This window comes from Apodemus sylvaticus, chromosome 3 (genome assembly GCF_947179515.1).
Source record: "Apodemus sylvaticus chromosome 3, mApoSyl1.1, whole genome shotgun sequence".
NCBI classification, from domain to species: domain Eukaryota; kingdom Metazoa; phylum Chordata; class Mammalia; order Rodentia; family Muridae; genus Apodemus; species Apodemus sylvaticus.
The window spans coordinates 14901038-14917139 of NC_067474.1; the positions used below are offsets into that span (position 1 = coordinate 14901038).

Below are 16102 nucleotides of genomic sequence, written 5' to 3' on the forward strand. Positions count from 1 at the left end.
CTTATCACACTATTTGTAGCCAATCCAGGAACATAAGGAAAAACAACAGCTAGTAATGCCTATTATACAAAAGGATTGTGAACACCCTGTATACAAGGCAGAGTATAAACAATATACTTTATTAAAAATGGTAATAACTGAAATAACAATATCAGCCTCCTCTAAGCACATCATTTACAAATCAACTTTGCACTGTGCATCAAAACCTAACCAACATAACAAGTATTTAAGATTTTTCTTATTCTTAGGTAATACTCAGCATTCTAGTTTTAAAGTTAAAAATCAGACAAAGAAAATGAAAGAATTATTTGGACTGGTTAGTGCATACCCTACTCAAGAGTCTACAAAGTGAAGGATGTGTGTCCTCAAGCCAGCTGTAGGGAAGCAGACAAAACTGGAACTACCTAATTGAAGGGGTGTACCATCTTTGGCTTTGAAAACAAAAATGTGGGGGAGGAAGGTCTATGGCAGTAACACTGAGAGGACTGGAAATGTACGCATTCTGCCACGGAGCAAGATTATCCAGTTTTTGTCACACACTGTCTTCCATCATAAAACCCCTTCCTAAAGCTGCCATTCCCACAGACTCCTTCTCTCTGCCTTGTTGCTCACCCTACCAACTGTTTAACAAGAATTTTTTTTTTTGGGAGGGGGGAGGCTGGTGAGTTGGCCTCAAACTTGAATCCTCCTGTCCCCATCTTGCAAATGGTAGGATAGCAGGTGTAGGCATACACGATTCTTTACATGCTTAGTATCTAACAAACATAATGGACAACCAATGGTGTTTGAGGCAAAAATGATATATCCCAGCTATGAAATAAAAAGTCTCAATGAGAATTCACAGTAAACTATTTTGTCAAAATAAGATGATCTGAAGTTGAGTTTTGTTTTCCTTGTAAATCTGTTTAAAGTGGACATGGTAGCATGTAAGTAATCCAAGTATGCAGGAAACAGGTGTGCCTAGAAATTTGTTCCAGGTCATCCAGAACCACATAGGCAGTTCCAAGCTAGCCAGATAACAATTTCCAAATAAAAAATAAAAAAACATATTTTAAAATGTTAAATATCTACATAGAGATGGTTTAGCAGTTTAGATCACTGACTGCTCTTATATAGAACACCTGTGTTTGATTTCCAGCATCCACATTCAGACTCATAACAGTCTTTATTTAACCCCAGTTCCTGGGGATTCAATGCCCTCTTACAACCTCCAATGGAACCAGGTACCCATGTGGCTAGTGCACATACATGCAGGCAAAATACCCATACATAATAAAAAAAAAAAAAAACAACAACAGAAACAACAACAAAACAAAACTGAGTTTAAGCATGTGTAACTAGTCTTGGCTTATTACTTATTAACAAGCTACCCAGTTTTTCCAAATTTGTGTTTTGCAAAAGTCAAGCAGTACATGAGATCACTCATCCAAATGTTCTAGAAAATGATATACAGTCAGACTATTCATAAAAGCAAGTTCTTATGTCGTCACTGAATAAATTAAAAAAAAAAAAAGGTTGTAGTGACAAACTTCGATATTAAGTATCTTTTAAAACCTCATCATTGGGCTGGAGAGATAGCTCAGAGCTTAAGAGCATTGACTGCCCTTCCAGAGGAGGTGAGTTCAATTCCCAGCAACAACATGGTGGCTCACAACCATTTGTAATGAGATCTGACGCCCTCTTCTGGTGTGTCTGAAGACAGCTACAGTTACTTATATATAATAAATAAATCTTTTAAAAATTAAAAAAACCTTATCAAATAAAATGACTAAATATCAAGAAAGGAGGTATGCAAATGCTATCCTAAGAAGGAAAAGACAAGAATCCACACAAAGACCATAGGAGGGAGGGACTTTCTCCCTCAGGCTAGAATGTAAAGCTCTGGCACCAGGCTTGCTGCCTGGTGTCTTTCTTTTAATGTCTCACCTCCCCTCCCCCCCCCCCAACTGTAAGCTCACAACCAACTCTTCAATTAATCCAAACCAGAAATCTCCATATATATAAAACCAACTCCAGAAAGTTAATTTATCCAGAAAGTAATAGAAAGTTAAGTTTATCCTCACTGAGCACATTACCAAAACTTAACCTTACACATTTAACTCCTAAAACAACTCAAGGCTGGTAAGATAGTTGACAGTAAATGCACCAGCAGCCACCTAAAGGAGCTAGGTGAGAGAGAGGACACTATCCTCTAACCTCAACACATACACAAACAACATTAAGAGTTAATGCTCAGCTGGGCAGGGAAAAACCCTGGGGTGGGGTGGGGTGGGGGGGTGGGAGAGAACGAAATCCAAAAAACAAAACAAAACAAAAAAAAATAAAGAGCTAATGCTCTATTAGCTTATAACTTTGGGATTGCTCCTTATTCATTTTACACATTTGCCCCTAATTTATGTAAAGATCATTAATTCCATGAGTTGCTTCTATGAACTAAACTTGTTTGTTGCATATCATTTTCAGAACTAGCACAGAAGAGTCTTTTTTCTTTATTCTTCGGGAAATGATCCCATGGCTACCCAAATTTCAGTAGCAAGTCCTATATCTAAATGGTGTAATGTTCGTCTGCCGCACAGCCTCTTATGTGTTGTAATCTACTACAATGGAAATGTTTGTGAACAGTTCCTAGACTGAATGCTTTGGGAATTCTAACTGGAAGACTCTGAATATATATATAGTAATAACACACTTGTTTGTCTACTACTTTTTGTCTCTGGTTCTAAACTCTCAGTACTCTTGCTGGAGATCAGAGTTCAAGTATATACTACCATGCCTACTCATTTTTTTATAAAAACTTATTTTATGTGTATAGGTGTTCTACCTGCATATTGTGTGTGTGTGTGTGTGTGTGTGTGTGTGACCATATCACAGGCATTCCAGGTGCCTTCTGAGGACAGAAGCTGTGTCACATCCCCTTGTAGTCACAGATGTCTCTGAGCCTTCGTGTGGTTGCCAAGAATCACCTGAATATCCTCTAGAAATGTAACAAGCACTCTTATCTGATGAACCATCTCTTCGACAACCCAACTCCTATTTACTGACCACCTGCCTAAGTACTGTCATTAGTTTCTAGTCAATAAGACAAAATTATTAATACATATTTCATTAAGACAACACTAGAGACAAATATCAAAACATGTCATGCTCAAACCTAGTGAATTTTAGAATTTCAATTGGAAGAGAGAAAAGTTTAATTTTTTTCATATGATAGTATTAGGATGATGTAGCACTTGTGTGACCCCAGCACTCAGGAGTCCAAATAACCTGGAGTATGGGGATGGCCTGAACTATGCAGCTAAACAGTATCTCAAAACAAAAATAGTAAATAAGTAAATGAATAAATAAATAAAACTACTAGGATGTGTGTGCATACTAAACTTAAAGGAGAACTAGCCGGGCGGTGGTAGTGCCAGCCTGGAGAGAGATAACACCAGAACACTAACATAGCTACATTGTTAACATTCAAATTGCCACTAATTGTTAAATGTTGAAAAGGTAACAGAGTGCACAGTACACTTTTCCTCATTCTTGTTCCTTCCCCCTTTCTTATCTTTTTTGTTCTGAGACAGAAAAGAATCAGTCTCCTGAAGTCCGGGAAGCCTGATATTTCTTAGGTAGCAGGCCAACTTTGAACCCCTAATCCTCCTGTCTTTGCCCTATCACCCACCACACCTAGTTCTACTGGCAGGAATATAAATTGGTGCAACTTTTTGTTTGTTTGTTTGTTTGTTTTCTCGAGACGGGGTTTCTCTGTGTAGCCCTGACTGTCCTGGAACTCACTCTGTAGACCAGGCTAGCCTCGAACTCAAAAATCCACCTGCCTCTGCCTCCCAAGTGCTGGGATTAAAGGCGTGCGCCACCACCGGTGTAACTTAACCTGCACTGTGTCCTAAAAATGCACAAACTAAGAACTGCTTGTCTGTTTTTAGACAGTCTCAGGGTAGTCTCAAATTCAATTCTGACCCCTAACCCTTATCTCCTAAGGAAGGTATTAAGTATATGCCACTAAACCTGTTGTTTTGGGGGTGGCGGTGGGGGTTGTTTGCTTGCTTATCGAGATAGGATCTCTATGTAGCCCTAGCGGTCCTGAAATTCACACATGTTGCTCTGATCCACCTCGTCTTCCCTAAATGGTCACTCATATTTATTCCTTTAATTTTTATCTTTAGGGAGATAGAAGAATAAGAACAGAAGGCTTAAAAAACTATAGTCAAGCCCTGCAGTACTATATGACCTTGACTGAGTTCATCTACCAGTTCTTTCATTTGATAAGAAAAGATATATTTCCCAAGAAATAATCTTCATATTTCAAATTGTACAAACTCTTCCACATGTATGAAAACACCATCAGTTAAGGTCAGTAACAATTCAGACCTGTCTCCTACTCAGAAATAGTACTGGCTGATGTAAAATCTTTCCAACTACAAATCCTACTGTTGAACATGTCTAAATGTATTCTTTTTTCTTTCTTTGTTTTGGGGACTGGGTGCAGTGTATGCTCACTGTGCACGTCAAGAATCAAGCACTTGAGACACTGGAGTGCGCCTGAGCCAGTGTGACTGGCTGCAAGGTTGACGGTGAGAAGAGCCTGCCCAGATGAGCAAAGAGACGCCGACACCCCAGTAATCACAACACTTGGGAATCAGAGACAGGAAGATTGATCATAACCCTGTCTCTCTAAAACAAAGAAAAACAAAAAACCAAGGCCAAATAAACTGCTGAGCTACACATCCATACCCAGTCAAAAAGTGCAATTTTCAGTCTGATGCTTTTCCTTTAAATCTTTCTCTTCATTTTACTGTACACAAAACTATCATTCCCCAGGTATCCAAACTCATTTTTGTTTAAATTCTGTCCATCTTTTCTCTTAGGATGTAACTCTTTTGTTTGTTTGTTTGTTTGTTTGTTTGTTTGTTTGTTTTTGAGACAGGATTTCTCTGTGTAGCCCTGGCTGTCCTGGAATTCACTCTGTAGACCAGGCTGGCCTCAAACTCAAACTCACCAGCCTCTGCCTCCCAAGTGCTGGGATTACAGGCGCACGCGCGCGCCACCACTGCCTGGCCCTAAGCTACTTTTAATGTGTTATAATGTTTAGCTAAACACTGCTTTCTTCAAGGCAGGTTTTTCTTCCTCCTCATTGAACCGCTCTGCAAAATAAGTGAAGACAAGAGAAGACAACCTTCATGATCCCACTTACTTTAGTTGGCAACCCCACTACATATGTGAACTTGACAACTCTTGACACATGATTAACCTAGAAAGGTAGTGTTTGGAACAAGATTTATTTCCACTTAGATTCTACCTACTCCACTGGGACTCAATCACTTCAGTATCTCAGTTTATGATCTACAAACTGAAAACGATACATTACAGAGTAAGGAAGGAGGAAAGCAATAATGCACATTAGAGTCCTTTACAGTACCCAGTAGTGTATTTAAAAAAAAAAAAAAGCCGGGGAGTGGTGGCACACGCCTTTGATCTCAGGCGCTTGGGAGGCAGAGGCAGGGGGATTTCTGAGTTCGAGGCTAGCCTGGTCTACAGAGTGAGTTCCAGGACAGCCAGGGCTACACAGAGAAGCCCCAGCTGGAGGGGGCTGGGGGGTAGTGGGAATCACTAAAGGTGGTCGGTATTAAGCTTCAATGTTTAATAGCTTAGTTCCTTTTAGTATGTTTAGTAGCCTAGTTTCTTTTCCCAGAAGTATCATCAGAGGATTCCACACATGAAGAAAACTATACCAACACTTTGCATTTTCAGGCCAGGTAAAAATTCCTCCTCCAATCTCTGCTTTTTATTAAAGATTTAAGTATGGTCCTAAAGTTATTTCTGAGCTGGGTGTATAGTCCAGCAATTTGGGTGGTCCTTCCCATTTGTAGCTGGCTACAAATGATGGCGGACAAGCTGGACAGACAGCTGAGCAGCTAAGAACACTGCCCTTTCAGTGTTCCCAGCATCCATGTGGCAACTCCAATTCCAGGGTATCCAAAGCCATATAAAACAATCTAAAACAAAAAATTTGAAATTAAAAATGATCCCATTATATTTATACAGAATATATGGGTGATGCTTGACTTCCATGTCTATATAAAATAACCAGAAATCATCTCAGAAAACATTTCATGTTGCTTTTTCAGTTGTGGTGGTACACACCTGCACACCTTTAATCCCAGTCCTGAGGAGGCCCAGGTAGTAAAATCCCAGAGATAGAGGCCAAACTGGTCTACATACCAAGTTCCAAGCCAGTCAAAGCATCATAGTTAGAATTTGTTTCAAAATTAATTTAACTGCCTAGCCAACTTTTTAGCTGAGGTAATTCAAACTTTTCTCTTGAAAAATCAGCACTGTGAGTGACAAGGCCCACTACTCTAGCCTTACCATCAATGTTCTAACATTCTAAAACCTGAGAACTAGCTTTTTTACATTTCAAGGTTTTCAAATTTTTCAAAACTAAGCCCTCAGGAGAACCCCAATCCTTGGGGTGGGAGTGGAGGAGGTCTGAATAAGCCAGGCACAGTATTGGCTGCTAGGAATATAAATACTTTCAAGTTGCTTTCAAGTTTAATAGAGCACAAGATCTGGATGTTACTAAAGAAAGCAAACTAAAGGCCTCATGGAGAAATGCAATTTGAAATTGTTTTTCTTGTTTCTAATTCTGCAAACTGCAATTCTTAGCAATTCTACCACTCTGAGTGATGACTGGCTTCTTCATAAATGGAAACAACATTCACTACAAAGCCATATGGGTGGTCCAGACCATAACAGGGTGTCAGTCTCTGCAAATCAGATGCATCCCCTTTTAGGTGGTACACACTAAGAACTGGATGTCAGCCTCTGCAAATCAGATGTACCCCAAGAGCAGGACAGGCATCTTCACACTCTACAAAAAAACCCTGTTTCATCAAGGGTCACATCTAAGTGTGTGCGTTCTCTGACATTACATAAGCACGCTCAGGTCTACATGGAGGTAACAGATATAATACGCTCTTAACCAAAACAGAACAGAAATACTTTTAAATCAGAAATGGAATCCAGGGCGGGAAGTGGTGGCACACACCTTTAATCCCAACACTTGGGAGGCAGAGGCAGGGGAATTTCTGAATAAAAGGCCATCCTGGTCTACAGAGTGAGTTCTAGGACAGCCAGGGATATACATAGAAACCCTGCCCTGAAAAACAAAAAACAAAACAAAAAGAAGAGAAAAAAAAAAGAAATAAAACTCAATAGGAGAGTAGGCACATGCATAGACACAATAATCTGGTTTTAGAAAACTAAGGTCAGCCAGGGCTGGATAGTTAAAAGTGTCTGTAACTGCTTCTCTTCCTTCTGTAGACAATAATAAATAAATAAATAAATAAATAAATAAATAAATAAATAGTGTGTGGAGATGAATTCAGGTACTTAAAAAGACCAAAAGATGTGTGTTGGATCCTCTAGGGCTAGAGTTGTAGCTGGCGGTGAGCAATTTAATGCCGGTGCTAGGACTGAACTGGGGTCCTCTGCAGGAGTGAGTGCTCTTAACTGTTGACATATTTGCAGCCCCCAAATTTTTAAAGATTACATTTATTTTATGAGTGCATTTGCCACAGTGCATGTGAGGATTAACGAACAAGTAATGATATTCAGTTTTATTTCCACCATGATGCCATACATACTATCTTGTATCTTACTGCATAATATGGAAATAATTTGACATTAGGACATTAACATATTACTCATTCTGGCATCATATCTAATTCATCAAAACTATATAAAATCCATGACTTTAGAGATCATTTTCTAGTTGTATATTTTACTTTTAAGTGTACATTAACTATGAAACAAATGTATTTTTTTAACAAATTACCTATATAATACTGAATTAGCTTTTACTCTATCAAACAAGGCTATAAACACAGGGCAATATCAAAAAAAGCATTCTTGCCGGGCGGTGGTGGCGCACGCCTTTAATCACAGCACTTGGGAGGCAGAGACAGGCAGATTTCTGAGTTTGAGGCCAGCCTGGTCTACAGAGTGAGTTCCAGGACAGCCAGGGATACACAGAGAAACTCTGTCTCAAAAAGCAAACAAACAAACAAACAGGAAAGGATTCTCAAATGTCATTTCATTTGCTGTCATCAAAGCCATAATCTGGATACATATTCTGTGGGCAGTTACTGACCAATTTTTATATATGGATAGTGAAGGAAAAACTGATGTCAACAGTCTCAAACAAGATGAAAACAGGTCACTACTACTTTTTGTTTTCATAATTACCAGTCAATAATATGAGAATTCAATCCAGCAAAATCTGTATTCTTGAGGGCACTCATTAAACACCTAAGAAAGCTGAAACTACTAATAAAAGGCTGCTTATAATATAAGCATTCAAGTTCTGCACACACTTGCAGATTCACTGACTCAACTTTACAGAAGGGTGAAAGGAAAAGTAATGCTTTTAGGACCTGTGGCAATGACCAGTTTTATAATAAGCAGATTAGGTTTCCTAGGTCCATAATGCAAAAATACTAGAGAATTATGCTAAGTAATATTATGTTTTTATCTAAAAAGCAGACTGTCTAACCTAACATGCCACAGTCTGCTTCGCTAACCTCTTTTCTAAACCAGCAATTGATAGATGTGATTTTGCCTTCTTTAAAATCCCCAGCCAGGAGGCAGTGGTGCAGACCTTTAGTCCCAGCACTTGGGAGGCAGAGGCAGGTCGGATTTCTGAGTTCAAGGCCAGCCTGGTCTACAGAGTGAGTTCCAGGACAGCCAGGGATACACAGAGAAACTCTGTCTTCCTGTCTCCCTGAAACCCTGTTTAAATTCCCCAAGGGTTGTCTTAACACAACACATATGAAATGTACTATAGTTCACTGTTAGATACAAGTGTACTTTGTAGGATCAATCAACATGTGAGGAATAGATTCAAGTTCAACTGTTTCCCAGACTTGCTGGATCTACTGACACTCAAGTCTGTGCCTTTGCACATGCAGGGTCCATATGAGCACAAATGTCTACAGAATGCCTCTTCCTACCACTACTACCCCTCACTCCGGGAGTTCCACCTTTAGTAACCTTTTTCATGGAATATGCCTTCAATCAGAGCCTTCCATATTTTCTATTTCTTCTCCCCGCTCATCCCTCCAAAAGGGTCCTTTTGTCAAGTAGCCATAGCTTCTTAAATTCTCTTGGGTCTTTACTCAAGACTGTGAGACACCTTATCCAAAGTTTCAAACCCACCCTCCAATACAGACACACACACTTCTTAACTTTCCTGGCTTGCTTATGTTCTCACTTTTCTTCTGAATGATAGACTTGAGTTGTCCTGCTGCTGAATAATTACCAAAACATCTCTAATGAATACTTACCAAAACTCTGAGATGTGTCAGGGATGATGAGTCGGGTCTTAGCAAAAGGGGGCCAAGAGCTGCAGACCAACCTGAGCTACAATATACACCTCTAAATCAAGCTCTTCTAATCAGACAGCTGCACCTCTAAACAGCTCTCTTAATCAGATAGACCTTGAAACGTTTTCCCCCCTCAGGTCTACACTGGCTCAGGGATCTAACTAACACTTTACAGAGCATACTCCTAGCAGCACACTCTAACAAGGCAAGAAACAAAACAAACACAATCCGGTGACAAATCAGTTCTTTTATCTTTTGTCCTTTGGCTTTTATGGATTTATGTGTAAACTCAAGCTGCTGTGCATTCAAACCCTGATGTTTGTCATAAAGAGCCCCTCCAAAAAAATAAATAAATAAAAATTCCTCTTCTCTCCAGGCAGAGGACTGTTTCATTGTCTTCCTTAATTCAAAACAAAACAAAATTTATAAATTTTGTCTAAGTCCAATACATTACATTAGTAGATTTATCGATGCAAATGCTACATTGTGTGCCTGACAGACACACCCATGCCATAACTATGTAAATACCGTTTTTGTTGTTTTTCTGTTTTCAAGACATGTTCTCACTATGTTTCCCAAGACCACCTTAACTTACTGTGTAACTCAAATAACCTAAAGCCATCTCTTTCTGTCACAGCCTCCTGGAATGCTGAGATGAATATAGCAGCTATGTTCTAACCCTAGGCTAACATTTAAAATAGATGACAAAAACTTAATCGGAAAGCGATTTGTGCCATATTTTGTAATAACACGAAATAAAATATTTCTCACATAACAGCTGTCCATTTATAGATCTAGTAGTCAAAAAAAATCACCTACTGAAATATAGTAACAACATTTGATTGAGCACACGGGCTGGTCCATTTTTAGGCTACTTCTAAACTGCTAGCTTTGCAAACCCTCAGATAACTCACATCAGTCCTTTACAGAAAAGGGTTAGCAAAATGGACAATTTTTAATGCTCATGATAGACTTGCCAACATCCCCACCCAACTGAATGTCTTGCAGGGGCTTTATCAATAAGTGAGTGCACGAGTGGCATCAGGCCTATGCCAGTTCACATTTAAATGATCACATTTTAAAGACTCATGACGGAAAGGACAGGATTACGAAACCATAAACAGTCACCATAACACATCCACCACTCTAAAGAGAAAGTACAGACACCGCGTTCGGAAGCTGTCATTTGTACCAAGTTTTGGAACCCGTATAAACCCCCACCCCAAATCCACCCGTGGGGCGAGCGAGGCTGAGTCATTCCAAGGAGTAACTTTACACCGATGCTTGCACTCCGGGGTCGGGACAAAGGCATCACCTCTAGGTTGCTCCCCTCGGGCACTCACTCCGGCCCTGGCCCAAATCCTCTCGGGTTTCCCGAGCCCGGCACTGAGTGCGCCAAGCTCTGAAGACCGAGGCCGCGATTCAGGCCTCCGGTGAGCACCGCCGCCCCGCCGCTCCCGCGATCCTGTCAGCAGCCAGCGGGCCTCACGGTCCCCGTAGGGCTGGCGCGGCGACCCTCCGAGCCGGCGCTGGCAGACGCTCCGGCGAGCCCGTCAGGGGCTGACCGGCCCGGCCAAGCCCGCCGCCAGATGGAAGCAGGGGCGACACTTACCCGGCAGCGCCTCCTCCGTCCGCGGCAGCGACACAGCCGGCGGCCCCCCGCACCATCTTCTGCCGCCGCCCTGGCCTCGGCGGCGGCTACGAACCGCCCCTGCGGCGCCGCCAACCGACACAGCCGTCGGCGCCCGGCCGCCGAGTACCCGGAGAGGCCCGGAAGTCCGGCGGGATGGGAGTCGGGCGCAGCCGCTGCTCCTGCCCCTCGGCTCCGCGCGGGGACCCGAGTCCGCGGGCCGAGGCACTGGAAGCTTGGCAGGGCTGGGTCGCGGCCGCCGTGGGGTTTGTTATTGTCGACTCGGCCTTTCCGCCGCAGAGCATGCCGGGAAACAGCCGGCCGGGGGAGGGGCGACCCAGGAGTCTGCGCAGATCCGGAAGTCGCCGGGCTGCCCGGACGGGCGCGGCTCGGCCGGCCAGCGAAGTCCCTGACTGGTAGCGTGTCTGTCCTTCCCTGACCCTGGAAGGTATTTCAGTGCTCGCCGTGGACTGCCCCAAGGTGAGCATGACCTTCTCGCCGCGGCAGACCGACCCCGCCAAACCTGGAGCAGCCCCAACAGGGGAACCTGAGGCTGAAGAGTGAGCACCAGCACAGCTCTGGGGGTCAGCCGACTGTCACCAGGGCCACTCACAAGGCCACCGCGGGAATGGCAGGCGACTCGGAAAGTATGCCTGGCATCTTTGCCAGGGTGGGGTGGCACAAAGTGAGATCAGGTAAGTAAAGAGCACGTCCAGAAGAGAAGAACCGACACAAAGTGGACTGGACTGTAGCTGCAAAGCAGCGCGACCGTACAATGCTGAGATCCACGATAGGTCAACAGCATCAAGATTAGAAAAGAGAATGTCAGCTAGGGAGAATATTGCATTTGTATTCGGGCTTAGGCAAGGACTTGAAGCTACAAAACTTGAGCATTAAAATTTGATGAGCAGATGTTACATGCAGACTAATCAATTATGTGACATAAACACGTGTTAAATTACTATTTCTAGGAATATCTGATAGAGGTAAAAGTTTAGGAATGGTCTCTCTAAGCCTACAGTTCCCGACAACGCGAGACATAGGGGCATTAAACTGATTGAGATCTGCATTTCTTTATTGTGATGTACACTGGAAAAGCATTTCAAAATTGTTTGGAGAGGAGCTTGTTCTTTATCTCACTTTGTTTTTAACTTTGCACTTCTGCCGTATCTCAGAAAAATCTTGTCTTCAAACTGTTATACATATTGAGTATTTTTAAAACTAGAATTTTAGTACCTTACACCAGCAAATAAAGCCAGTTGAAAAAAAAATACAAAAACAAAAACCAAAAAACACTCAATTGTTGTTTTTTTGTTGTTGTTGTTGCTTTTTTGGTTTTTTTTTCTGAGACAGGGTTTCTCTGTGTATCCCTGGCTGTCCTGGAACTCACTCTGTAGACAAGGCTGGCTTCAAACTCAGAAATCTGCCTGCCTCTGCCTCCCAAATGCTGGGATTAAAGGCGTGCGCCACCACTGTCTGGCTACACTCAGTTGTTGCGCACCAGGAAAGTAGTGCATTGGCAAGACTACAGAAAAGAAAAATTGTTAGTATATTAACACATATAAGCTATGTTGCAGTCTAGCTAGAACTATGAAAAACAAAGCTGGCCAGATGGTGGTGGTGGCAGCACATACCTTTAATCCCTTCACTCAAAGACTGAGGCCTGGTCTACAGAGTGAGCTCCCGGACAGACAAGGAAGGCTACACAGGAAAAGGGAAATCTGGGCTGGTGAGATAGCCCAGAGGGTAAGGTTATCTACTGATTACCAAAACTGACAATCTCAGTTTCATCCTAGGACTGACTTCTTGGGAGGAGACAACCACTCCTTGAAGTTCACACACACTAAAAGCACTTAAGAGCTGTGTTTCCTCACAGTTAACCGGTGCTGTCAATCAACAGAGATGCACTCCAGTTTCAAAGGTTAAAGCACCACATGTCATGATGTACTCCCCGACTTCTTTGGGAAACTTAATATAAATGTCTGTTACTTTATACTCTGTAATGAATGTTTAGAGTTTATATGCATCACAAGTTATTTACTAACACTAAAGTGAAAATATGTTTTATGACTTCTGCTAAGTAACATAGGAGATAAATGTTAATAATCATGCATATCCATAAGTTTTATTTTCCCCTCATTCTCTTGAGCAGTCTACACTCCATAATAATCAAGAATTCCTCCTGTAGCATGTGAAGCATCGTAATCCAGCTTCATTTTTGGCTTCTGGGCTTTTCTCGAAACTGCACACAGATTTCCAAGGACCTTAGAATTATCTTTCATGGGGAGTGCAACGTCATTTAAACTTACTCATGCCTGGGCCATTCTGCGTCCCCTTCCTGTGTTATCTCTGTACTGTTACTTATAAACTCCTCCATTCACTATATTCTTTTCCCAATTCTCAATCCGAATATACTGTGGGTTATGCAAAGATTAGGTCCTGTGTAAGATAAGACTACTTATTCTTGGCTCCTACTAAATTTTTAGTTTAATATCTGTCAATGTTTCAGTGACTTTTCAGGGAAGAAGAATAACTAAAGGTGCTTTCTACCAAGAACAGAACTAACTCCATTTCTCCACATTCTTCACACACACAGGCACACACACAAAGACACACAAAATCAATTAATTGAATCAAATGTAATTTTTAAAGTGTATTTTTTTCTTTGAGAAATGTAGTAGGATTATGCAGTCTACCTGAGTACTTCAAATCATTCAAATTTTCAAGTCTGTTTTTCTCCACTTTAACTTCAGTGTCTCCTAGTCTTTACCAGACATATCTGTAAGTCTGGATCTTTTAAGTGTTTAAAATGCTAATTGTAAGCTCCACTTTAAATATTAACCTGCCCTCTGAATAATGATACACATTCAGTACTAACATTTGTTAGCAATGCCTTATAACTTGTCAATCCTCCTCCTTCTTGCTGGCATTGTATTAGCCTTCATGGTTTTTCTATCATGAACCATCCAATTATGTCTCTCCCCTTCCTAAGGATTTTCAGTGGTTTTGTTTTGTAGATGGATAAAACTTGAACATAGTATAACATACTTGTCTGATTGGGATTAGGTACCAACTCATCTCACACTAAGATACTTGATTAAATCTTCCTCTTCCTATGAATCTTTAAATTGGATGAATTTTTTTAAATTTATAGGATTCTGGAGAGAATTACACAAATTAAGGCATTAATAGAATTCAATAAATTCTATAAGTATTAAATGTTAATGTTTAATATCATTAATAACTAAATTTTAATATTTAAGGCGAAGTAAGTTTCTATGAAAAAGTCTTGCCCTCAGATGTCTCAAAGGTCACTAGTAGGAAGTAATATAGGGCCCATTCAAACAAAACTGCAAGAATAGCCAGGTGGTGGTGGTTCAATCCTGTAATCCCAGCACTTGGGAGGCAGAGGCAGGCAGGCGGATTTTTGAGTTCAAGGCCAGCCTGGTCTACAACAGAGAAACCCTGTCTCAAAAGAACCAAAAACAAAAACAAACAAACAAAAAAAAACCCAAAAAACAAAAAACCTGCAATGATAGCTGAGCATTTGGAAAGAGGCAGGAAGATTAGGAGTTTAAGGATATCCTTAGCTACACAGACATTTAAAGACAAGCCTATAATACACCTGTTATATGCTGCAAAACAACTGCAATAAGTTTCTATGGCATCTCTTACAAAACTCCCTTAAGGATACTAGGAGACACCTAAATTTTTTCAGCTCTGCCTAATTTGAAATTCCACTCAGAACATATATTTGCTTTCTTAAACTTAGTGCCCTAATTTAAGGGAATGTTCAACAGCAGTCACTTAAAAGTATAAATTGATCAGTTATATTTATATATTTGGCTGATTTGTACTCTATACATATCAGTATTAAGTACTGAGACAAATTAAGTCTGTTAAGAGTTAAAATACTGGTTGAAATTTTGCTTTTAAAATTGTAATTAGAAGGACGAAGAGCTGAGTCAATGGTTAAGAGAACGTAATGCTCTTGCAGAAGACCATTTGGTTTCCAACACCGACCTGGTCACTCACAAATATCCTTAACTCCAGTTCCAGGGCATGGGACACCAATCTGACCTCTTTAGGCAGCGGACATGCATATAGTACAGGCAAAACCCATGTAAACATAAAAATATCTTTTTTGTTTTGTTTTGTTTTGTTTGTTTGTTTTTTGGATTTGGTTTTTTCGAGACAGGGTTTCTCTGTATAGCCTTAGCTGACCTGGAACTCACTCTGTAGACCAGGCTAGCTTCGAACTCAGAAATCCACCTGCCTCTGCCTCCCAGAGTGCTGGGATTACAGGTTTGCACCACCACTGCCCGGCTATAAAATATCTTTTAAAAAAGAGATTAAAACGCAATTGTCAGGTACTCTTGAAAATGCTGGGGGCACTGTTCATGAGAAAGATCTTCTTTGTTTTCAGTACTGTTTGTAATACTGTATAATATATACTGTATAATATAGCTGCTCTAGGTAGTTGGATGTTGGTGTTCATAAGTGTTTAGTGATAATGATAGTTAACTTGAGTGTCTTCGAGGGTAGTAATGAATCTGAAGAGCTAGTAACTAACACTGTCGAATGCTGAACATGTAAGAAAGTATATCACCCTCGATGTTCTAAAAGATTTGAATCAAAGACAAGGCTTTGTTCAAATTTGAAAGGGATAGTATCCCAAAGATTATAAAACATTAGTTCTTATATTAATTATCCCAAATTTTACCAAAGTGTCCAGAAGTAGAGTCAATACCTGGTGGAATATTTTCAATGATAAATAGTCAGTCATGTAGACAGAACTGACTCCTGATGTCAAGTGGGAGTTGGGTTTTTATCTTACATACATTACAATATGTTTTTCATTGAGATGGAGGATGTAGTTCAGTAATACGATGGGTGCTAGCAAGGTCTTGTATTTGGTCTCTACTACCTAAATTCATAAAACAGCTAGATGTATTAATGCATACTTCTAATCTTAGCACATAGAAGCTAAGGTAGGACAACTGAGGCCGCCCTGTCTAAATAACATTATGACCAAGTGCACACAAATCTCAATATCAAAGAAACATAAATCCTAAGGAAAAAAATA

The 16102-nt window shown here is 40.8% G+C and overlaps 1 protein-coding gene across 1 annotated transcript in view; it reads right to left on the reverse strand.

Moving 5' to 3' along the window:
* Rb1cc1 (RB1 inducible coiled-coil 1) overlaps positions 1 to 11095 on the reverse strand; it is a 54456-nt gene extending 43361 nt beyond the window's left edge. Inside the window, exon 1 of the mRNA XM_052175989.1 lies at positions 10999 to 11095. The gene's annotated coding sequence lies outside the window, so the exon portion shown is untranslated. The remainder of the gene's footprint in view (positions 1 to 10998) is intronic.
* Between the last annotated feature and the right edge of the window lie 5007 nt (positions 11096 to 16102).